At 44.5% G+C, this 17,381-nt stretch overlaps 11 non-coding genes across 11 annotated transcripts; all 11 read left to right on the top strand.

The window, feature by feature from the left end:
* The first annotated feature begins 241 nt into the window (after positions 1-241).
* On the top strand, positions 242-423 carry LOC141185656 (U2 spliceosomal RNA). The gene has a single exon (XR_012260296.1). It is a non-coding gene; the product is annotated as a U2 spliceosomal RNA (small nuclear RNA).
* A 1,121-nt stretch (positions 424-1,544) lies between these two features.
* Positions 1,545-1,735, top strand: LOC141190600 (U2 spliceosomal RNA). Its single transcript, XR_012264621.1, has one exon. It is a non-coding gene; the product is annotated as a U2 spliceosomal RNA (small nuclear RNA).
* Positions 1,736-2,856: 1,121 nt separating this feature from the next.
* LOC141190599 (U2 spliceosomal RNA) lies at positions 2,857-3,047 on the top strand. The gene has a single exon (XR_012264620.1). It is a non-coding gene; the product is annotated as a U2 spliceosomal RNA (small nuclear RNA).
* Positions 3,048-4,168: 1,121 nt separating this feature from the next.
* On the top strand, positions 4,169-4,359 carry LOC141190598 (U2 spliceosomal RNA). The gene has a single exon (XR_012264619.1). It is a non-coding gene; the product is annotated as a U2 spliceosomal RNA (small nuclear RNA).
* A 1,121-nt stretch (positions 4,360-5,480) lies between these two features.
* On the top strand, positions 5,481-5,671 carry LOC141190597 (U2 spliceosomal RNA). The gene has a single exon (XR_012264618.1). It is a non-coding gene; the product is annotated as a U2 spliceosomal RNA (small nuclear RNA).
* A 1,120-nt stretch (positions 5,672-6,791) lies between these two features.
* LOC141190596 (U2 spliceosomal RNA) lies at positions 6,792-6,982 on the top strand. The gene has a single exon (XR_012264617.1). It is a non-coding gene; the product is annotated as a U2 spliceosomal RNA (small nuclear RNA).
* A 1,121-nt stretch (positions 6,983-8,103) lies between these two features.
* On the top strand, positions 8,104-8,294 carry LOC141190595 (U2 spliceosomal RNA). The gene has a single exon (XR_012264616.1). It is a non-coding gene; the product is annotated as a U2 spliceosomal RNA (small nuclear RNA).
* Positions 8,295-9,417: 1,123 nt separating this feature from the next.
* Positions 9,418-9,608, top strand: LOC141190594 (U2 spliceosomal RNA). The gene has a single exon (XR_012264615.1). It is a non-coding gene; the product is annotated as a U2 spliceosomal RNA (small nuclear RNA).
* Positions 9,609-10,727: 1,119 nt separating this feature from the next.
* On the top strand, positions 10,728-10,918 carry LOC141184284 (U2 spliceosomal RNA). Its single transcript, XR_012259054.1, has one exon. It is a non-coding gene; the product is annotated as a U2 spliceosomal RNA (small nuclear RNA).
* Positions 10,919-12,037: 1,119 nt separating this feature from the next.
* LOC141190592 (U2 spliceosomal RNA) lies at positions 12,038-12,228 on the top strand. The gene has a single exon (XR_012264613.1). It is a non-coding gene; the product is annotated as a U2 spliceosomal RNA (small nuclear RNA).
* A 1,121-nt stretch (positions 12,229-13,349) lies between these two features.
* LOC141190591 (U2 spliceosomal RNA) lies at positions 13,350-13,540 on the top strand. The gene has a single exon (XR_012264612.1). It is a non-coding gene; the product is annotated as a U2 spliceosomal RNA (small nuclear RNA).
* Positions 13,541-17,381: the final 3,841 nt, after the last annotated feature.

Genomic DNA, 17,381 nt, shown 5'->3' with positions numbered 1-17,381 from the left:
GCTGAGAAACCAACACAGGCTCCAGCTCCACTAGGGTGGCAGCCTAGATGGAAGCTGGGAGCATGAAAACGGCTCTTCTCCGGCTTCAGCTAGGGAGAGCATCGGAGATCCCTGACCCTCGCTGTGGCCTTCTGGCTCGGAGGGATGGGGATGGTTTATTGGGGACCCTCTCCTCCGGGAAGGGTCCACATGAATCCTCGCCTCGTGCGCTGTTTTGGTGTGACTTCAGTCACATTTTTCAGTGCCTTGGATGCAGCTTCAATCAAAAAATCTGTTCTTATCAGTTTAATATCTGATACGTCCCCTATCTGGGGACCATATATTAAATGGATTTTTAGAACAGGGAGATGGAAAAAGAGCTTGCTCTGTCCACTCCACGCATTGACCTGGTATTGCAGTATCTCCAGGACCGGTGCACCCCTTCTTTAATGCAGTTTCTAAAATCAGAAAGAATTGAATTCAATGCTTTTTGTTCATTTTGCTTGTTTGTCGGATTTTGGGATGGACTCTTTGGCTTTGCTTTTCTTCTCCTCATTGGATTTTTCATGTTAAAAGTTGCAGAAGCCAGATGACAAGCTCATTTTGGTTCAACTTCAGCAACTGTGCATTGCATTGCCATGTAATGTAATGTAATGCAATGCTATCTATCTAGCTCTCCCTCTATACTTCCTTTTGGATAAACAGACATATTAGGCAAGCATTTTGGAGCTTTCACCTAAATAACTACAGGTGGTGAGATAAGCTGCACAATATAATTGACCTTTCAGTATATTGTTGCACACACACCATCTATTTAGCAAATGCCCTTGTTATCAACAGCAGCCTTTTAAACTCACCTGAGCTAACAGGTATGTGAGCTGGTTACTCTGCTGCGCTTAAAATTTCTTTTTTGGTTTGCTACAATGCCTTTTCTGAAATGTTGTCTCCCTCTGCTGGAACACTGACTTCTTTCATTTAATGCCTGCAGACTATAAAAGAGAAACCAACCCAAAAAGTTTGGTTGATTAGTCTGTGGCATTCTTTTAAACTGTTGCTTATGGCGGTCTCTGTGAGCTTCTCAGTGACATTCAGCCATCCAGGTATCCCGCCTGCAGTAGACGGAATGTGGCAATGGAACGCTGGCTGCGCGTGTCATAATAGGCTCTGAGCCTTTATATACCTGCGCACAGCAGCAGCCACCTTCAGTCTGCTGCTGGACAGCCAGCAGCAGCAGCAGCAGGAGAGGTAATTAATCAGCAACCCTCCTGCTAAGGGTAGACAGCTGCTCGTTCCACCCCCCCCCCCGCCTTAATTGGTTCTCCTCCCTTCCAACGGTGTTGAGGCGGGTGGGAACAGCCGGGGGTTGAGGGTACTGTGCTAAAAGAGGTGGAGTTATGCAGATCTAAAACGCGTGGATTGCAGCAGCAGCAAGCCGAAAAGTGCAGGCATGTGAGGGATCTAGAGGTTGACAGCATGTCTTCTTAACGGGAGTCCAGGTGGCCATCTCCACAAATGGACTTTTCAGAATCCTTGGGTGGCACCGTAGACGGAAACCAATTCTGGTTATCGCTTCTCGGCCTTTTGGCTAAGATCAAGTGTAGTATCTGTTCTTATCAGTTTAATATCTGATACGTCCCCTATCTGGGGACCATATATTAAATGGATTTTTAGAACAGGGAGATGGAAAAAGAGCTTGCTCTGTCCACTCCACGCATTGACCTGGTATTGCAGTATCTCCAGGACCGGTGCACCCCTTCTTTAATGCAGTTTCTAAAATCAGAAAGAATTGAATTCAATGCTTTTTGTTCATTTTGCTTGTTTGTCGGATTTTGGGATGGACTCTTTGGCTTTGCTTTTCTTCTCCTCATTGGATTTTTCATGTTAAAAGTTGCAGAAGCCAGATGACAAGCTCATTTTGGTTCAACTTCAGCAACTGTGCATTGCATTGCCATGTAATGTAATGTAATGCAATGCTATCTATCTAGCTCTCCCTCTATACTTCCTTTTGGATAAACAGACATATTAGGCAAGCATTTTGGAGCTTTCACCTAAATAACTACAGGTGGTGAGATAAGCTGCACAATATAATTGACCTTTCAGTATATTGTTGCACACACACCATCTATTTAGCAAATGCCCTTGTTATCAACAGCAGCCTTTTAAACTCACCTGAGCTAACAGGTATGTGAGCTGGTTACTCTGCTGCGCTTAAAATTTCTTTTTTGGTTTGCTACAATGCCTTTTCTGAAACGTTGTCTCCCTCTGCTGGAACACTGACTTCTTTCATTTAATGCCTGCAGACTATAAAAGAGAAACCAACCCAAAAAGTTTGGTTGATTAGTCTGTGGCATTCTTTTAAACTGTTGCTTATGGCGGTCTCTGTGAGCTTCTCAGTGACATTCAGCCATCCAGGTATCCCGCCTGCAGTAGACGGAATGTGGCAATGGAACGCTGGCTGCGCGTGTCATAATAGGCTCTGAGCCTTTATATACCTGCGCACAGCAGCAGCCACCTTCAGTCTGCTGCTGGACAGCCAGCAGCAGCAGCAGCAGGAGAGGTAATTAATTAGCAACCCTCCTGCTAAGGGTAGACAGCTGCTTGTGCCACCCCCCCCCCCGCCTTAATTGGTTCTCCTCCCTTCCAACGGTGTTGAGGCGGGTGGGAACAGCCGGGGGTTGAGGGTACTGTGCTAAAAGAGGTGGAGTTATGCAGATCTAAAACGCGTGGATTGCAGCAGCAGCAAGCCGAAAAGTGCAGGCATGTGAGGGATCTAGAGGTTGACAGCATGTCTTCTTAACGGGAGTCCAGGTGGCCATCTCCACAAATGGACTTTTCAGAATCCTTGGGTGGCACCGTAGTCGGAAACCAATTCTGGTTATCGCTTCTCGGCCTTTTGGCTAAGATCAAGTGTAGTATCTGTTCTTATCAGTTTAATATCTGATACGTCCCCTATCTGGGGACCATATATTAAATGGATTTTTAGAACAGGGAGATGGAAAAAGAGCTTGCTCTGTCCACTCCACGCATTGACCTGGTATTGCAGTATCTCCAGGACCGGTGCACCCCTTCTTTAATGCAGTTTCTAAAATCAGAAAGAATTGAATTCAATGCTTTTTGTTCATTTTGCTTGTTTGTCGGATTTTGGGATGGACTCTTTGGCTTTGCTTTTCTTCTCCTCATTGGATTTTTCATGTTAAAAGTTGCAGAAGCCAGATGACAAGCTCATTTTGGTTCAACTTCAGCAACTGTGCATTGCATTGCCATGTAATGTAATGTAATGCAATGCTATCTATCTAGCTCTCCCTCTATACTTCCTTTTGGATAAACAGACATATTAGGCAAGCATTTTGGAGCTTTCACCTAAATAACTACAGGTGGTGAGATAAGCTGCACAATATAATTGACCTTTCAGTATATTGTTGCACACACACCATCTATTTAGCAAATGCCCTTGTTATCAACAGCAGCCTTTTAAACTCACCTGAGCTAACAGGTATGTGAGCTGGTTACTCTGCTGCGCTTAAAATTTCTTTTTTGGTTTGCTACAATGCCTTTTCAGAAACGTTGTCTCCCTCTGCTGGAACACTGACTTCTTTCATTTAATGCCTGCAGACTATAAAAGAGAAACCAACCCAAAAAGTTTGGTTGATTAGTCTGTGGCATTCTTTTAAACTGTTGCTTATGGCGGTCTCTGTGAGCTTCTCAGTGACATTCAGCCATCCAGGTATCCCGCCTGCAGTAGACGGAATGTGGCAATGGAACGCTGGCTGCGCGTGTCATAATAGGCTCTGAGCCTTTATATACCTGCGCACAGCAGCAGCCACCTTCAGTCTGCTGCTGGACAGCCAGCAGCAGCAGCAGCAGGAGAGGTAATTAATCAGCAACCCTCCTGCTAAGGGTAGACAGCTGCTCGTTCCACCCCCCCCCCCGCCTTAATTGGTTCTCCTCCCTTCCAACGGTGTTGAGGCGGGTGGGAACAGCCGGGGGTTGAGGGTACTGTGCTAAAAGAGGTGGAGTTATGCAGATCTAAAACGCGTGGATTGCAGCAGCAGCAAGCCGAAAAGTGCAGGCATGTGAGGGATCTAGAGGTTGACAGCATGTCTTCTTAACGGGAGTCCAGGTGGCCATCTCCACAAATGGACTTTTCAGAATCCTTGGGTGGCACCGTAGTCGGAAACCAATTCTGGTTATCGCTTCTCGGCCTTTTGGCTAAGATCAAGTGTAGTATCTGTTCTTATCAGTTTAATATCTGATACGTCCCCTATCTGGGGACCATATATTAAATGGATTTTTAGAACAGGGAGATGGAAAAAGAGCTTGCTCTGTCCACTCCACGCATTGACCTGGTATTGCAGTATCTCCAGGACCGGTGCACCCCTTCTTTAATGCAGTTTCTAAAATCAGAAAGAATTGAATTCAATGCTTTTTGTTCATTTTGCTTGTTTGTCGGATTTTGGGATGGACTCTTTGGCTTTGCTTTTCTTCTCCTCATTGGATTTTTCATGTTAAAAGTTGCAGAAGCCAGATGAGAAGCTCATTTAGGTTCAACTTCAGCAACTGTGCATTGCATTGCCATGTAATGTAATGTAATGCAATGCTATCTATCTAGCTCTCCCTCTATACTTCCTTTTGGATAAACAGACATATTAGGCAAGCATTTTGGAGCTTTCACCTAAATAACTACAGGTGGTGAGATAAGCTGCACAATATAATTGACCTTTCAGTATATTGTTGCACACACACCATCTATTTAGCAAATGCCCTTGTTATCAACAGCAGCCTTTTAAACTCACCTGAGCTAACAGGTATGTGAGCTGGTTACTCTGCTGCGCTTAAAATTTCTTTTTTGGTTTGCTACAATGCCTTTTCTGAAACGTTGTCTCCCTCTGCTGGAACACTGACTTCTTTCATTTAATGCCTGCAGACTATAAAAGAGAAACCAACCCAAAAAGTTTGGTTGATTAGTCTGTGGCATTCTTTTAAACTGTTGCTTATGGCGGTCTCTGTGAGCTTCTCAGTGACATTCAGCCATCCAGGTATCCCGCCTGCAGTAGACGGAATGTGGCAATGGAACGCTGGCTGCGCGTGTCATAATAGGCTCTGAGCCTTTATATACCTGCGCACAGCAGCAGCCACCTTCAGTCTGCTGCTGGACAGCCAGCAGCAGCAGCAGCAGGAGAGGTAATTAATCAGCAACCCTCCTGCTAAGGGTAGACAGCTGCTCGTTCCACCCCCCCCCCCGCCTTAATTGGTTCTCCTCCCTTCCAACGGTGTTGAGGCGGGTGGGAACAGCCGGGGGTTGAGGGTACTGTGCTAAAAGAGGTGGAGTTATGCAGATCTAAAACGCGTGGATTGCAGCAGCATCAAGCCGAAAAGTGCAGGCATGTGAGGGATCTAGAGGTTGACAGCATGTCTTCTTAATGGGAGTCCAGGTGGCCATCTCCACAAATGGACTTTTCAGAATCCTTGGGTGGCACCGTAGTCGGAAACCAATTCTGGTTATCGCTTCTCGGCCTTTTGGCTAAGATCAAGTGTAGTATCTGTTCTTATCAGTTTAATATCTGATACGTCCCCTATCTGGGGACCATATATTAAATGGATTTTTAGAACAGGGAGATGGAAAAAGAGCTTGCTCTGTCCACTCCACGCATTGACCTGGTATTGCAGTATCTCCAGGACCGGTGCACCCCTTCTTTAATGCAGTTTCTAAAATCAGAAAGAATTGAATTCAATGCTTTTTGTTCATTTTGCTTGTTTGTCGGATTTTGGGATGGACTCTTTGGCTTTGCTTTTCTTCTCCTCATTGGATTTTTCATGTTAAAAGTTGCAGAAGCCAGATGACAAGCTCATTTTGGTTCAACTTCAGCAACTGTGCATTGCATTGCCATGTAATGTAATGTAATGCAATGCTATCTATCTAGCTCTCCCTCTATACTTCCTTTTGGATAAACAGACATATTAGGCAAGCATTTTGGAGCTTTCACCTAAATAACTACAGGTGGTGAGATAAGCTGCACAATATAATTGACCTTTCAGTATATTGTTGCACACACACCATCTATTTAGCAAATGCCCTTGTTATCAACAGCAGCCTTTTAAACTCACCTGAGCTAACAGGTATGTGAGCTGGTTACTCTGCTGCGCTTAAAATTTCTTTTTTGGTTTGCTACAATGCCTTTTCTGAAACGTTGTCTCCCTCTGCTGGAACACTGACTTCTTTCATTTAATGCCTGCAGACTATAAAAGAGAAACCAACCCAAAAAGTTTGGTTGATTAGTCTGTGGCATTCTTTTAAACTGTTGCTTATGGCGGTCTCTGTGAGCTTCTCAGTGACATTCAGCCATCCAGGTATCCCGCCTGCAGTAGACGGAATGTGGCAATGGAACGCTGGCTGCGCGTGTCATAATAGGCTATGAGCCTTTATATACCTGCGCACAGCAGCAGCCACCTTCAGTCTGCTGCTGGACAGCCAGCAGCAGCAGCAGCAGGAGAGGTAATTAATCAGCAACCCTCCTGCTAAGGGTAGACAGCTGCTCGTTCGACCCCCCCCCCGCCTTAATTGGTTCTCCTCCCTTCCAACGGTGTTGAGGCGGGTGGGAACAGCCGGGGGTTGAGGGTACTGTGCTAAAAGAGGTGGAGTTATGCAGATCTAAAACGCGTGGATTGCAGCAGCAGCAAGCCGAAAAGTGCAGGCATGTGAGGGATCTAGAGGTTGACAGCATGTCTTCTTAACGGGAGTCCAGGTGGCCATCTCCACAAATGGACTTTTCAGAATCCTTGGGTGGCACCGTAGTCGGAAACCAATTCTGGTTATCGCTTCTCGGCCTTTTGGCTAAGATCAAGTGTAGTATCTGTTCTTATCAGTTTAATATCTGATACGTCCCCTATCTGGGGACCATATATTAAATGGATTTTTAGAACAGGGAGATGGAAAAAGAGCTTGCTCTGTCCACTCCACGCATTGACCTGGTATTGCAGTATCTCCAGGACCGGTGCACCCCTTCTTTAATGCAGTTTCTAAAATCAGAAAGAATTGAATTCAATGCTTTTTGTTCATTTTGCTTGTTTGTCGGATTTTGGGATGGACTCTTTGGCTTTGCTTTTCTTCTCCTCATTGGATTTTTCATGTTAAAAGTTGCAGAAGCCAGATGACAAGCTCATTTTGGTTCAACTTCAGCAACTGTGCATTGCATTGCCATGTAATGTATTGTAATGCAATGCTTTCTATCTAGCTCTCCCTCTATCCTTCCTTTTGGATAAACAGACATATTAGGCAAGCATTTTGGAGCTTTCACCTAAATAACTACAGGTGGTGAGATAAGCTGCACAATATAATTGACCTTTCAGTATATTGTTGCACACACACCATCTATTTAGCAAATGCCCTTGTTATCAACAGCAGCCTTTTAAACTCACCTGATCTAACAGGTATGTGAGCTGGTTACTCTGCTGCGCTTAAAATTTCTTTTTTGGTTTGCTACAATGCCTTTTCTGAAACGTTGTCTCCCTCTGCTGGAACACTGACTTCTTTCATTTAATGCCTGCAGACTATAAAAGAGAAACCAACCCAAAAAGTTTGGTTGATTAGTCTGTGGCATTCTTTTAAACTGTTGCTTATGGCGGTCTCTGTGAGCTTCTCAGTGACATTCAGCCATCCAGGTATCCCGCATGCAGTAGACGGAATGTGGCAATGGAACGCTGGCTGCGCGTGTCATAATAGGCTCTGAGCCTTTATATACCTGCGCACAGCAGCAGCCACCTTCAGTCTGCTGCTGGACAGCCAGCAGCAGCAGCAGCAGGAGAGGTAATTAATCAGCAACCATCCTGCTAAGGGTAGACAGCTGCTCGTTCCACCCCCCCCCCCGCCTTAATTGGTTCTCCTCCCTTCCAACGGTGTTGAGGCGGGTGGGAACAGCCGGGGGTTGAGGGTACTGTGCTAAAAGAGGTGGAGTTATGCAGATCTAAAACGCGTGGATTGCAGCAGCAGCAAGCCGAAAAGTGCAGGCATGTGAGGGATCTAGAGGTTTACAGCATGTCTTCTTAACGGGAGTCCAGGTGGCCATCTCCACAAATGGACTTTTCAGAATCCTTGGGTGGCACCGTAGTCGGAAACCAATTCTGGTTATCGCTTCTCGGCCTTTTGGCTAAGATCAAGTGTAGTATCTGTTCTTATCAGTTTAATATCTGATACGTCCCCTATCTGGGGACCATATATTAAATGGATTTTTAGAACAGGGAGATGGAAAAAGAGCTTGCTCTGTCCACTCCACGCATTGACCTGGTATTGCAGTATCTCCAGGACCGGTGCACCCCTTCTTTAATGCAGTTTCTAAAATCAGAAAGAATTGAATTCAATGCTTTTTGTTCATTTTGCTTGTTTGTCGGATTTTGGGATGGACTCTTTGGCTTTGCTTTTCTTCTCCTCATTGGATTTTTCATGTTAAAAGTTGCAGAAGCCAGATGACAAGCTCATTTTGGTTCAACTTCAGCAACTGTGCATTGCATTGCCATGTAATGTAATGTAATGCAATGCTATCTATCTAGCTCTCCCTCTATACTTCCTTTTGGATAAACAGACATATTAGGCAAGCATTTTGGAGCTTTCACCTAAATAACTACAGGTGGTGAGATAAGCTGCACAATATAATTGACCTTTCAGTATATTGTTGCACACACACACCATCTATTTAGCAAATGCCCTTGTTATCAACAGCAGCCTTTTAAACTCACCTGAGCTAACAGGTATGTGAGCTGGTTACTCTGCTGCGCTTAAAATTTCTTTTTTGGTTTGCTACAATGCCTTTTCTGAAACGTTGTCTCCCTCTGCTGGAACACTGACTTCTTTCATTTAATGCCTGCAGACTATAAAAGAGAAACCAACCCAAAAAGTTTGGTTGATTAGTCTGTGGCATTCTTTTAAACTGTTGCTTATGGCGGTCTCTGTGAGCTTCTCAGTGACATTCAGCCATCCAGGTATCCCGCCTGCAGTAGACGGAATGTGGCAATGGAACGCTGGCTGCGCGTGTCATAATAGGCTCTGAGCCTTTATATACCTGCGCACAGCAGCAGCCACCTTCAGTCTGCTGCTGGACAGCCAGCAGCAGCAGCAGCAGGAGAGGTAATTAATCAGCAACCCTCCTGCTAAGGGTAGACAGCTGCTCGTTCCACCCCCCCCCCCGCCTTAATTGGTTCTCCTCCCTTCCAACGGTGTTGAGGCGGGTGGGAACAGCCGGGGGTTGAGGGTACTGTGCTAAAAGAGGTGGAGTTATGCAGATCTAAAACGCGTGGATTGCAGCAGCAGCAAGCCGAAAAGTGCAGGCATGTGAGGGATCTAGAGGTTGACAGCATGTCTTCTTAACGGGAGTCCAGGTGGCCATCTCCACAAATGGACTTTTCAGAATCCTTGGGTGGCACCGTAGTCGGAAACCAATTCTGGTTATCGCTTCTCGGCCTTTTGGCTAAGATCAAGTGTAGTATCTGTTCTTATCAGTTTAATATCTGATACGTCCCCTATCTGGGGACCATATATTAAATGGATTTTTAGAACAGGGAGATGGAAAAAGAGCTTGCTCTGTCCACTCCACGCATTGACCTGGTATTGCAGTATCTCCAGGACCGGTGCACCCCTTCTTTAATGCAGTTTCTAAAATCAGAAAGAATTGAATTCAATGCTTTTTGTTCATTTTGCTTGTTTGTCGGATTTTGGGATGGACTCTTTGGCTTTGCTTTTCTTCTCCTTATTGGATTTTTCATGTTAAAAGTTGCAGAAGCCAGATGACAAGCTCATTTTGGTTCAACTTCAGCAACTGTGCATTGCATTGCCATGTAATGTAATGTAATGCAATGCTATCTATCTAGCTCTCCCTCTATACTTCCTTTTGGATAAACAGACATATTAGGCAAGCATTTTGGAGCTTTCACCTAAATAACTACAGGTGGTGAGATAAGCTGCACAATATAATTGACCTTTCAGTATATTGTTGCACACACACCATCTATTTAGCAAATGCCCTTGTTATCAACAGCAGCCTTTTAAACTCACCTGAGCTAACAGGTATGTGAGCTGGTTACTCTGCTGCGCTTAAAATTTCTTTTTTGGTTTGCTACAATGCCTTTTCTGAAACGTTGTCTCCCTCTGCTGGAACACTGACTTCTTTCATTTAATGCCTGCAGACTATAAAAGAGAAACCAACCCAAAAAGTTTGGTTGATTAGTCTGTGGCATTCTTTTAAACTGTTGCTTATGGCGGTCTCTGTGAGCTTCTCAGTGACATTCAGCCATCCAGGTATCCCGCCTGCAGTAGACGGAATGTGGCAATGGAACGCTGGCTGCGCGTGTCATAATAGGCTCTGAGCCTTTATATACCTGCGCACAGCAGCAGCCACCTTCAGTCTGCTGCTGGACAGCCAGCAGCAGCAGCAGCAGGAGAGGTAATTAATCAGCAACCCTCCTGCTAAGGGTAGACAGCTGCTCGTTCCACCCCCCCCCGCCTTAATTGGTTCTCCTCCCTTCCAACGGTGTTGAGGCGGGTGGGAACAGCCGGGGGTTGAGGGTACTGTGCTAAAAGAGGTGGAGTTATGCAGATCTAAAACGCGTGGATTGCAGCAGCAGCAAGCCGAAAAGTGCAGGCATGTGAGGGATCTAGAGGTTGACAGCATGTCTTCTTAACGGGAGTCCAGGTGGCCATCTCCACAAATGGACTTTTCAGAATCCTTGGGTGGCACCGTAGTCGGAAACCAATTCTGGTTATCGCTTCTCGGCCTTTTGGCTAAGATCAAGTGTAGTATCTGTTCTTATCAGTTTAATATCTGATACGTCCCCTATCTGGGGACCATACATTAAATGGATTTTTAGAACAGGGAGATGGAAAAAGAGCTTGCTCTGTCCACTCCACGCATTGACCTGGTATTGCAGTATCTCCAGGACCGGTGCACCCCTTCTTTAATGCAGTTTCTAAAATCAGAAAGAATTGAATTCAATGCTTTTTGTTCATTTTGCTTGTTTGTCGGATTTTGGGATGGACTCTTTGGCTTTGCTTTTCTTCTCCTCATTGGATTTTTCATGTTAAAAGTTGCAGAAGCCAGATGACAAGCTCATTTTGGTTCAACTTCAGCAACTGTGCATTGCATTGCCATGTAATGTAATGTAATGCAATGGTATCTATCTAGCTCTCCCTCTATACTTCCTTTTGGATAAACAGACATATTAGGCAAGCATTTTGGAGCTTTCACCTAAATAACTACAGGTGGTGAGATAAGCTGCACAATATAATTGACCTTTCAGTATATTGTTGCACACACACCATCTATTTAGCAAATGCCCTTGTTATCAACAGCAGCCTTTTAAACTCACCTGAGCTAACAGGTATGTGAGCTGGTTACTCTGCTGCGCTTAAAATTTCTTTTTTGGTTTGCTACAATGCCTTTTCTGAAACGTTGTCTCCCTCTGCTGGAACACTGACTTCTTTCATTTAATGCCTGCAGACTATAAAAGAGAAACCAACCCAAAAAGTTTGGTTGATTAGTCTGTGGCATTCTTTTAAACTGTTGCTTATGGCGGTCTCTGTGAGCTTCTCAGTGACATTCAGCCATCCAGGTATCCCGCCTGCAGTAGACGGAATGTGGCAATGGAACGCTGGCTGCGCGTGTCATAATAGGCTCTGAGCCTTTATATACCTGCGCACAGCAGCAGCCACCTTCAGTCTGCTGCTGGACAGCCAGCAGCAGCAGCAGCAGGAGAGGTAATTAATCAGCAACCCTCCTGCTAAGGGTAGACAGCTGCTCGTTCCACCCCCCCCCGCCTTAATTGGTTCTCCTCCCTTCCAACGGTGTTGAGGCGGGTGGGAACAGCCGGGGGTTGAGGGTACTGTGCTAAAAGAGGTGGAGTTATGCAGATCTAAAACGCGTGGATTGCAGCAGCAGCAAGCCGAAAAGTGCAGGCATGTGAGGGATCTAGAGGTTGACAGCATGTCTTCTTAACGGGAGTCCAGGTGGCCATCTCCACAAATGGACTTTTCAGAATCCTTGGGTGGCACCGTAGTCGGAAACCAATTCTGGTTATCGCTTCTCGGCCTTTTGGCTAAGATCAAGTGTAGTATCTGTTCTTATCAGTTTAATATCTGATACGTCCCCTATCTGGGGACCATATATTAAATGGATTTTTAGAACAGGGAGATGGAAAAAGAGCTTGCTCTGTCCACTCCACGCATTGACCTGGTATTGCAGTATCTCCAGGACCGGTGCACCCCTTCTTTAATGCAGTTTCTAAAATCAGAAAGAATTGAATTCAATGCTTTTTGTTCATTTTGCTTGTTTGTCGGATTTTGGGATGGACTCTTTGGCTTTGCTTTTCTTCTCCTCATTGGATTTTTCATGTTAAAAGTTGCAGAAGCCAGATGACAAGCTCATTTTGGTTCAACTTCAGCAACTGTGCATTGCATTGCCATGTAATGTAATGTAATGCAATGGTATCTATCTAGCTCTCCCTCTATACTTCCTTTTGGATAAACAGACATATTAGGCAAGCATTTTGGAGCTTTCACCTAAATAACTACAGGTGGTGAGATAAGCTGCACAATATAATTGACCTTTCAGTATATTGTTGCACACACACCATCTATTTAGCAAATGCCCTTGTTATCAACAGCAGCCTTTTAAACTCACCTGAGCTAACAGGTATGTGAGCTGGTTACTCTGCTGCGCTTAAAATTTCTTTTTTGGTTTGCTACAATGCCTTTTCTGAAACGTTGTCTCCCTCTGCTGGAACACTGACTTCTTTCATTTAATGCCTGCAGACTATAAAAGAGAAACCAACCCAAAAAGTTTGGTTGATTAGTCTGTGGCATTCTTTTAAACTGTTGCTTATGGCGGTCTCTGTGAGCTTCTCAGTGACATTCAGCCATCCAGGTATCCCGCCTGCAGTAGACGGAATGTGGCAATGGAACGCTGGCTGCGCGTGTCATAATAGGCTCTGAGCCTTTATATACCTGCGCACAGCAGCAGCCACCTTCAGTCTGCTGCTGGACAGCCAGCAGCAGCAGCAGCAGGAGAGGTAATTAATCAGCAACCCTCCTGCTAAGGGTAGACAGCTGCTCGTTCCACCCCCCCCCCCGCCTTAATTGGTTCTCCTCCCTTCCAACGGTGTTGAGGCGGGTGGGAACAGCCGGGGGTTGAGGGTACTGTGCTAAAAGAGGTGGAGTTATGCAGATCTAAAACGCGTGGATTGCAGCAGCAGCAAGCCGAAAAGTGCAGGCATGTGAGGGATCTAGAGGTTGACAGCATGTCTTCTTAACGGGAGTCCAGGTGGCCATCTCCACAAATGGACTTTTCAGAATCCTTGGGTGGCACCGTAGTCGGAAACCAATTCTGGTTATCGCTTCTCGGCCTTTTGGCTAAGATCAAGTGTAGTATCTGTTCTTATCAGTTTAATATCTGATACGTCCCCTATCTGGGGACCATATATTAAATGGATTTTTAGAACAGGGAGATGGAAAAAGAGCTTGCTCTGTCCACTCCACGCATTGACCTGGTATTGCAGTATCTCCAGGACCGGTGCACCCCTTCTTTAATGCAGTTTCTAAAATCAGAAAGAATTGAATTCAATGCTTTTTGTTCATTTTGCTTGTTTGTCGGATTTTGGGATGGACTCTTTGGCTTTGCTTTTCTTCTCCTCATTGGATTTTTCATGTTAAAAGTTGCAGAAGCCAGATGACAAGCTCATTTTGGTTCAACTTCAGCAACTGTGCATTGCATTGCCATGTAATGTAATGTAATGCAATGCTATCTATCTAGCTCTCCCTCTATACTTCCTTTTGGATAAACAGACATATTAGGCAAGCATTTTGGAGCTTTCACCTAAATAACTACAGGTGGTGAGATAAGCTGCACAATATAATTGACCTTTCAGTATATTGTTGCACACACACCATCTATTTAGAAAATGCCCTTGTTATCAACAGCAGCCTTTTAAACTCACCTGAGCTAACAGGTATGTGAGCTGGTTACTCTGCTGCGCTTAAAATTTCTTTTTTGGTTTGCTACAATGCCTTTTCTGAAACGTTGTCTCCCTCTGCTGGAACACTGACTTCTTTCATTTAATGCCTGCAGACTATAAAAGAGAAACCAACCCAAAAAGTTTGGTTGATTAGTCTGTGGCATTCTTTTAAACTGTTGCTTATGGCGGTCTCTGTGAGCTTCTCAGTGACATTCAGCCATCCAGGTATCCCGCCTGCAGTAGACGGAATGTGGCAATGGAACGCTGGCTGCGCGTGTCATAATAGGCTCTGAGCCTTTATATACCTGCGCACAGCAGCAGCCACCTTCAGTCTGCTGCTGGACAGCCAGCAGCAGCAGCAGCAGGAGAGGTAATTAATCAGCAACCCTCCTGCTAAGGGTAGACAGCTGCTCGTTCCACCCCCCCCCCGCCTTAATTGGTTCTCCTCCCTTCCAACGGTGTTGAGGCGGGTGGGAACAGCCGGGGGTTGAGGGTACTGTGCTAAAAGAGGTGGAGTTATGCAGATCTAAAACGCGTGGATTGCAGCAGCAGCAAGCCGAAAAGTGCAGGCATGTGAGGGATCTAGAGGTTGACAGCATGTCTTCTTAACGGGAGTCCAGGTGGCCATCTCCACAAATGGACTTTTCAGAATCCTTGGGTGGCACCGTAGTCGGAAACCAATTCTGGTTATCGCTTCTCGGCCTTTTGGCTACGATCAAGTGCTTTACTGCAGGAGATTGTGGTTGAAGGGCACTCGGGTACCCCTCTCCTTGGCCTGGCAGGATCGTCCACTTTGGTGGACTTAACCTGCTTGCTGCTATTAGGGAGAGGGCTTAGTCCCAGGGTAACGAGTTGGGATCCCCCAGCTTCCAGGTGTTTTTCGCTGCAAGAACACTGGGAGCGCAGATTGCAAGCGGCTGCAATTTGCAACCTTGTTGCGTTTTTCCATGGAGGTTGACCCTAACCTCGTGCCTCTTTATGCGAGGCTAAAAAACTAAAAGGGGAAGTCCAAGACGTCCGACCAAGGACCAAAAGATCAGACCACCCCTCAGGAGGAGGAACAACAACCTGGAGCCTCTGGAGACAATAAGGGCGTACCAAATAGTGAAGTGTCTCCAGAGTCTATGACAGGTAAAATACCAAATCCCAAAACCTGGCTGCAGGACCTGCGGGAGTCCAAAAGGAGGGCTGAGAAGGAGCAGAAGGGCACTACTGGTAAGGTCAAAAGGGACCGGCAAAAGGCCGACACAGAAGCCCATGCCCAGTCTGGGTCTCCTAGTGCTGAGGGCGCTGAGTGGATAAAGGTGGGTCCTAAGAAAAAGAAAAAGGGTGGTTCGGAGGAGGCAGCAGGAGGTGAACAGATGGACACTTCTCCAGAAGGGGAAGTGGACGCTGGACCCTCAGGGGTTTCGGTCTCCGCTGCTACAGGTGGGGACCGGGATCTTGCTGCCTCTGAAGAGTCAGAGGCTCTGCATTGTGCGCAACCTCCTCCTATAGGACGACCTTCTACAGGTCAAACAGGGGCGGCGGAACCCCTCGAGGACCCACCTGATGAGGAACTGCATGGCCAGCCAATGGAGACCCAGCGGGTTCTGCCAGCCAGCCCTCCGAGCTATGCCAGTGTAGCGTCGGGTTTATATAAATGTGGTAATCTTTCCTCCTCCACGGAGACTCTCGTGACGATACTATCAGATGAGGAGGGAGGCGCAAGCCCAGTGGTCTGATCAGGTTCATCGGACAGGTAAATCCGTTGCTCTTAGTTACCTAAATAAAATTTCTACATTTTCTAATGATGGCTGAACTCAAAGGTATTTCCCTCAACGTGAGAGGCATAAAATCTAACACGAGAAGAACTGCTCTTTTTAATTTTTTTACGTGTTTTACTGCATCTGTATTTTTTCTGCAAGAATGTAATATCCCACATGAAATGTCATATCAAAAATATAAAGATGAGTGGAAGTGTGGGCCATCTGTCTGGTCCGGATCGAATGCTGCAGGATCAGCGGGTGTAGCCATACTTTTTAAAGGGAACGTTTTAATTGATTTTATTCAGGAAATTTTACCAGGTCGTATTTTATTAGTGAAAGCTTTTATTGATGGTATTAGATGGCAGTTTTTAAATTTTTATGGATCCCCAGAGAAAAATGAAAGAGCCGAAATGCTTGATCTTTTACCATTATTTATTAATAACTCTGAACCTTTTATCTTAGCAGGGGATTTTAATTGTGTTTTAAAAGGTGAAAACCGGCGCTCCAGCTCTGTAAGCAGGAACTACGATAAAACCTCAGGTATGCTACATGATATAGTCAAAGATGCTAAATTGATAGACATATATAAAGAGTGTCATAGTGACAGCACAGAGGACGCCGGTTTCACTTGGAGCAATGCTAATTGTAGCTCTAGGATTGATTTTATTTTTGGTTCAGATAAAACAATACCTGCCAAATGTGAAGTTTTAACTAATATATTTTCAGACCATAAACTTTTATCCTTTACCATAAAAGTAAATGACAACAAAAAATGTGGTAAGAAAAGCTGGAAAATGAACGTATCCCTTTTAACCGACCCGCAGATTTTATCAGATTTTATTGAGTTTTATAGGAAATGTAGAAAAGGGAAAAAAACAAATGAGACTATGAGTGTATGGTGGGATAGAATGAAAGTAAAAATAAAAGACTTTTTTATTAAAAAGAGTATATGTAGAGCCAAAGAAAAATATGAAGAATATAGAATTTTAAATACCCGCCTACAAACATTATTTAAGCTCAGAGACAATGGGATAGATGTACAACTTGATATTTCAAACTTAAAAGAAGAGATTTCAAAATGGCTAGAACAAAAAGGAAAAGAGATAATTTTTCGTTCTAGAGTACAACATATAGAAGAAAATGAAAAGTGTTCCAGATATTTTTTTAGGAAAAATAAAAAAGAAAAAGTGATAATTGACCATATAGATGGTGAGAATAATATAAAAAATATGCTGGGTAAAGTTGAGGTTTTTTTTTCTAATCTTTTTAATGGAAAAAATATAGATAATAAATTAATGGATGATTCGCTGCAAGGACTAACAGCTGTTTTAGATCCCGCATCCCAAGAGTTTTTATCCCAAGTTTTAACGGAACAAGAAATGTTAAAAACTATTAAAAGTTTTAAAACTGGAAAGGTCCCTGGTCCTGATGGCATCCCAATAGAATTTTATGTATGTTTTTATGATATTTTAAAAGATGATTTGTTTTATTTGTTTACTGAGGTTTTTAATAATAAGGTTTTATTAAATTCCTGGAAGAAAGGTGAAGTCTCCCTCCTATACAAAAAAGGCGATAAATCAAAATTAGAAAACTGGAGACCAATAACACTTTTAAATTGTGACTATAAAATAATGGCTAAAATTTGTGCAAATCGTCTAAAAG

Source organism: Phyllobates terribilis, unplaced genomic scaffold (assembly GCF_046119375.1).
Source record: "Phyllobates terribilis strain yellow unplaced genomic scaffold, ASM4611937v1 Scaffold_40__1_contigs__length_11209783, whole genome shotgun sequence".
Classification (NCBI taxonomy): domain Eukaryota; kingdom Metazoa; phylum Chordata; class Amphibia; order Anura; family Dendrobatidae; genus Phyllobates; species Phyllobates terribilis.
The sequence above is the reverse complement of the archived record's forward strand: the minus strand, read 5'-3'. Positions and strand labels throughout refer to the sequence as shown.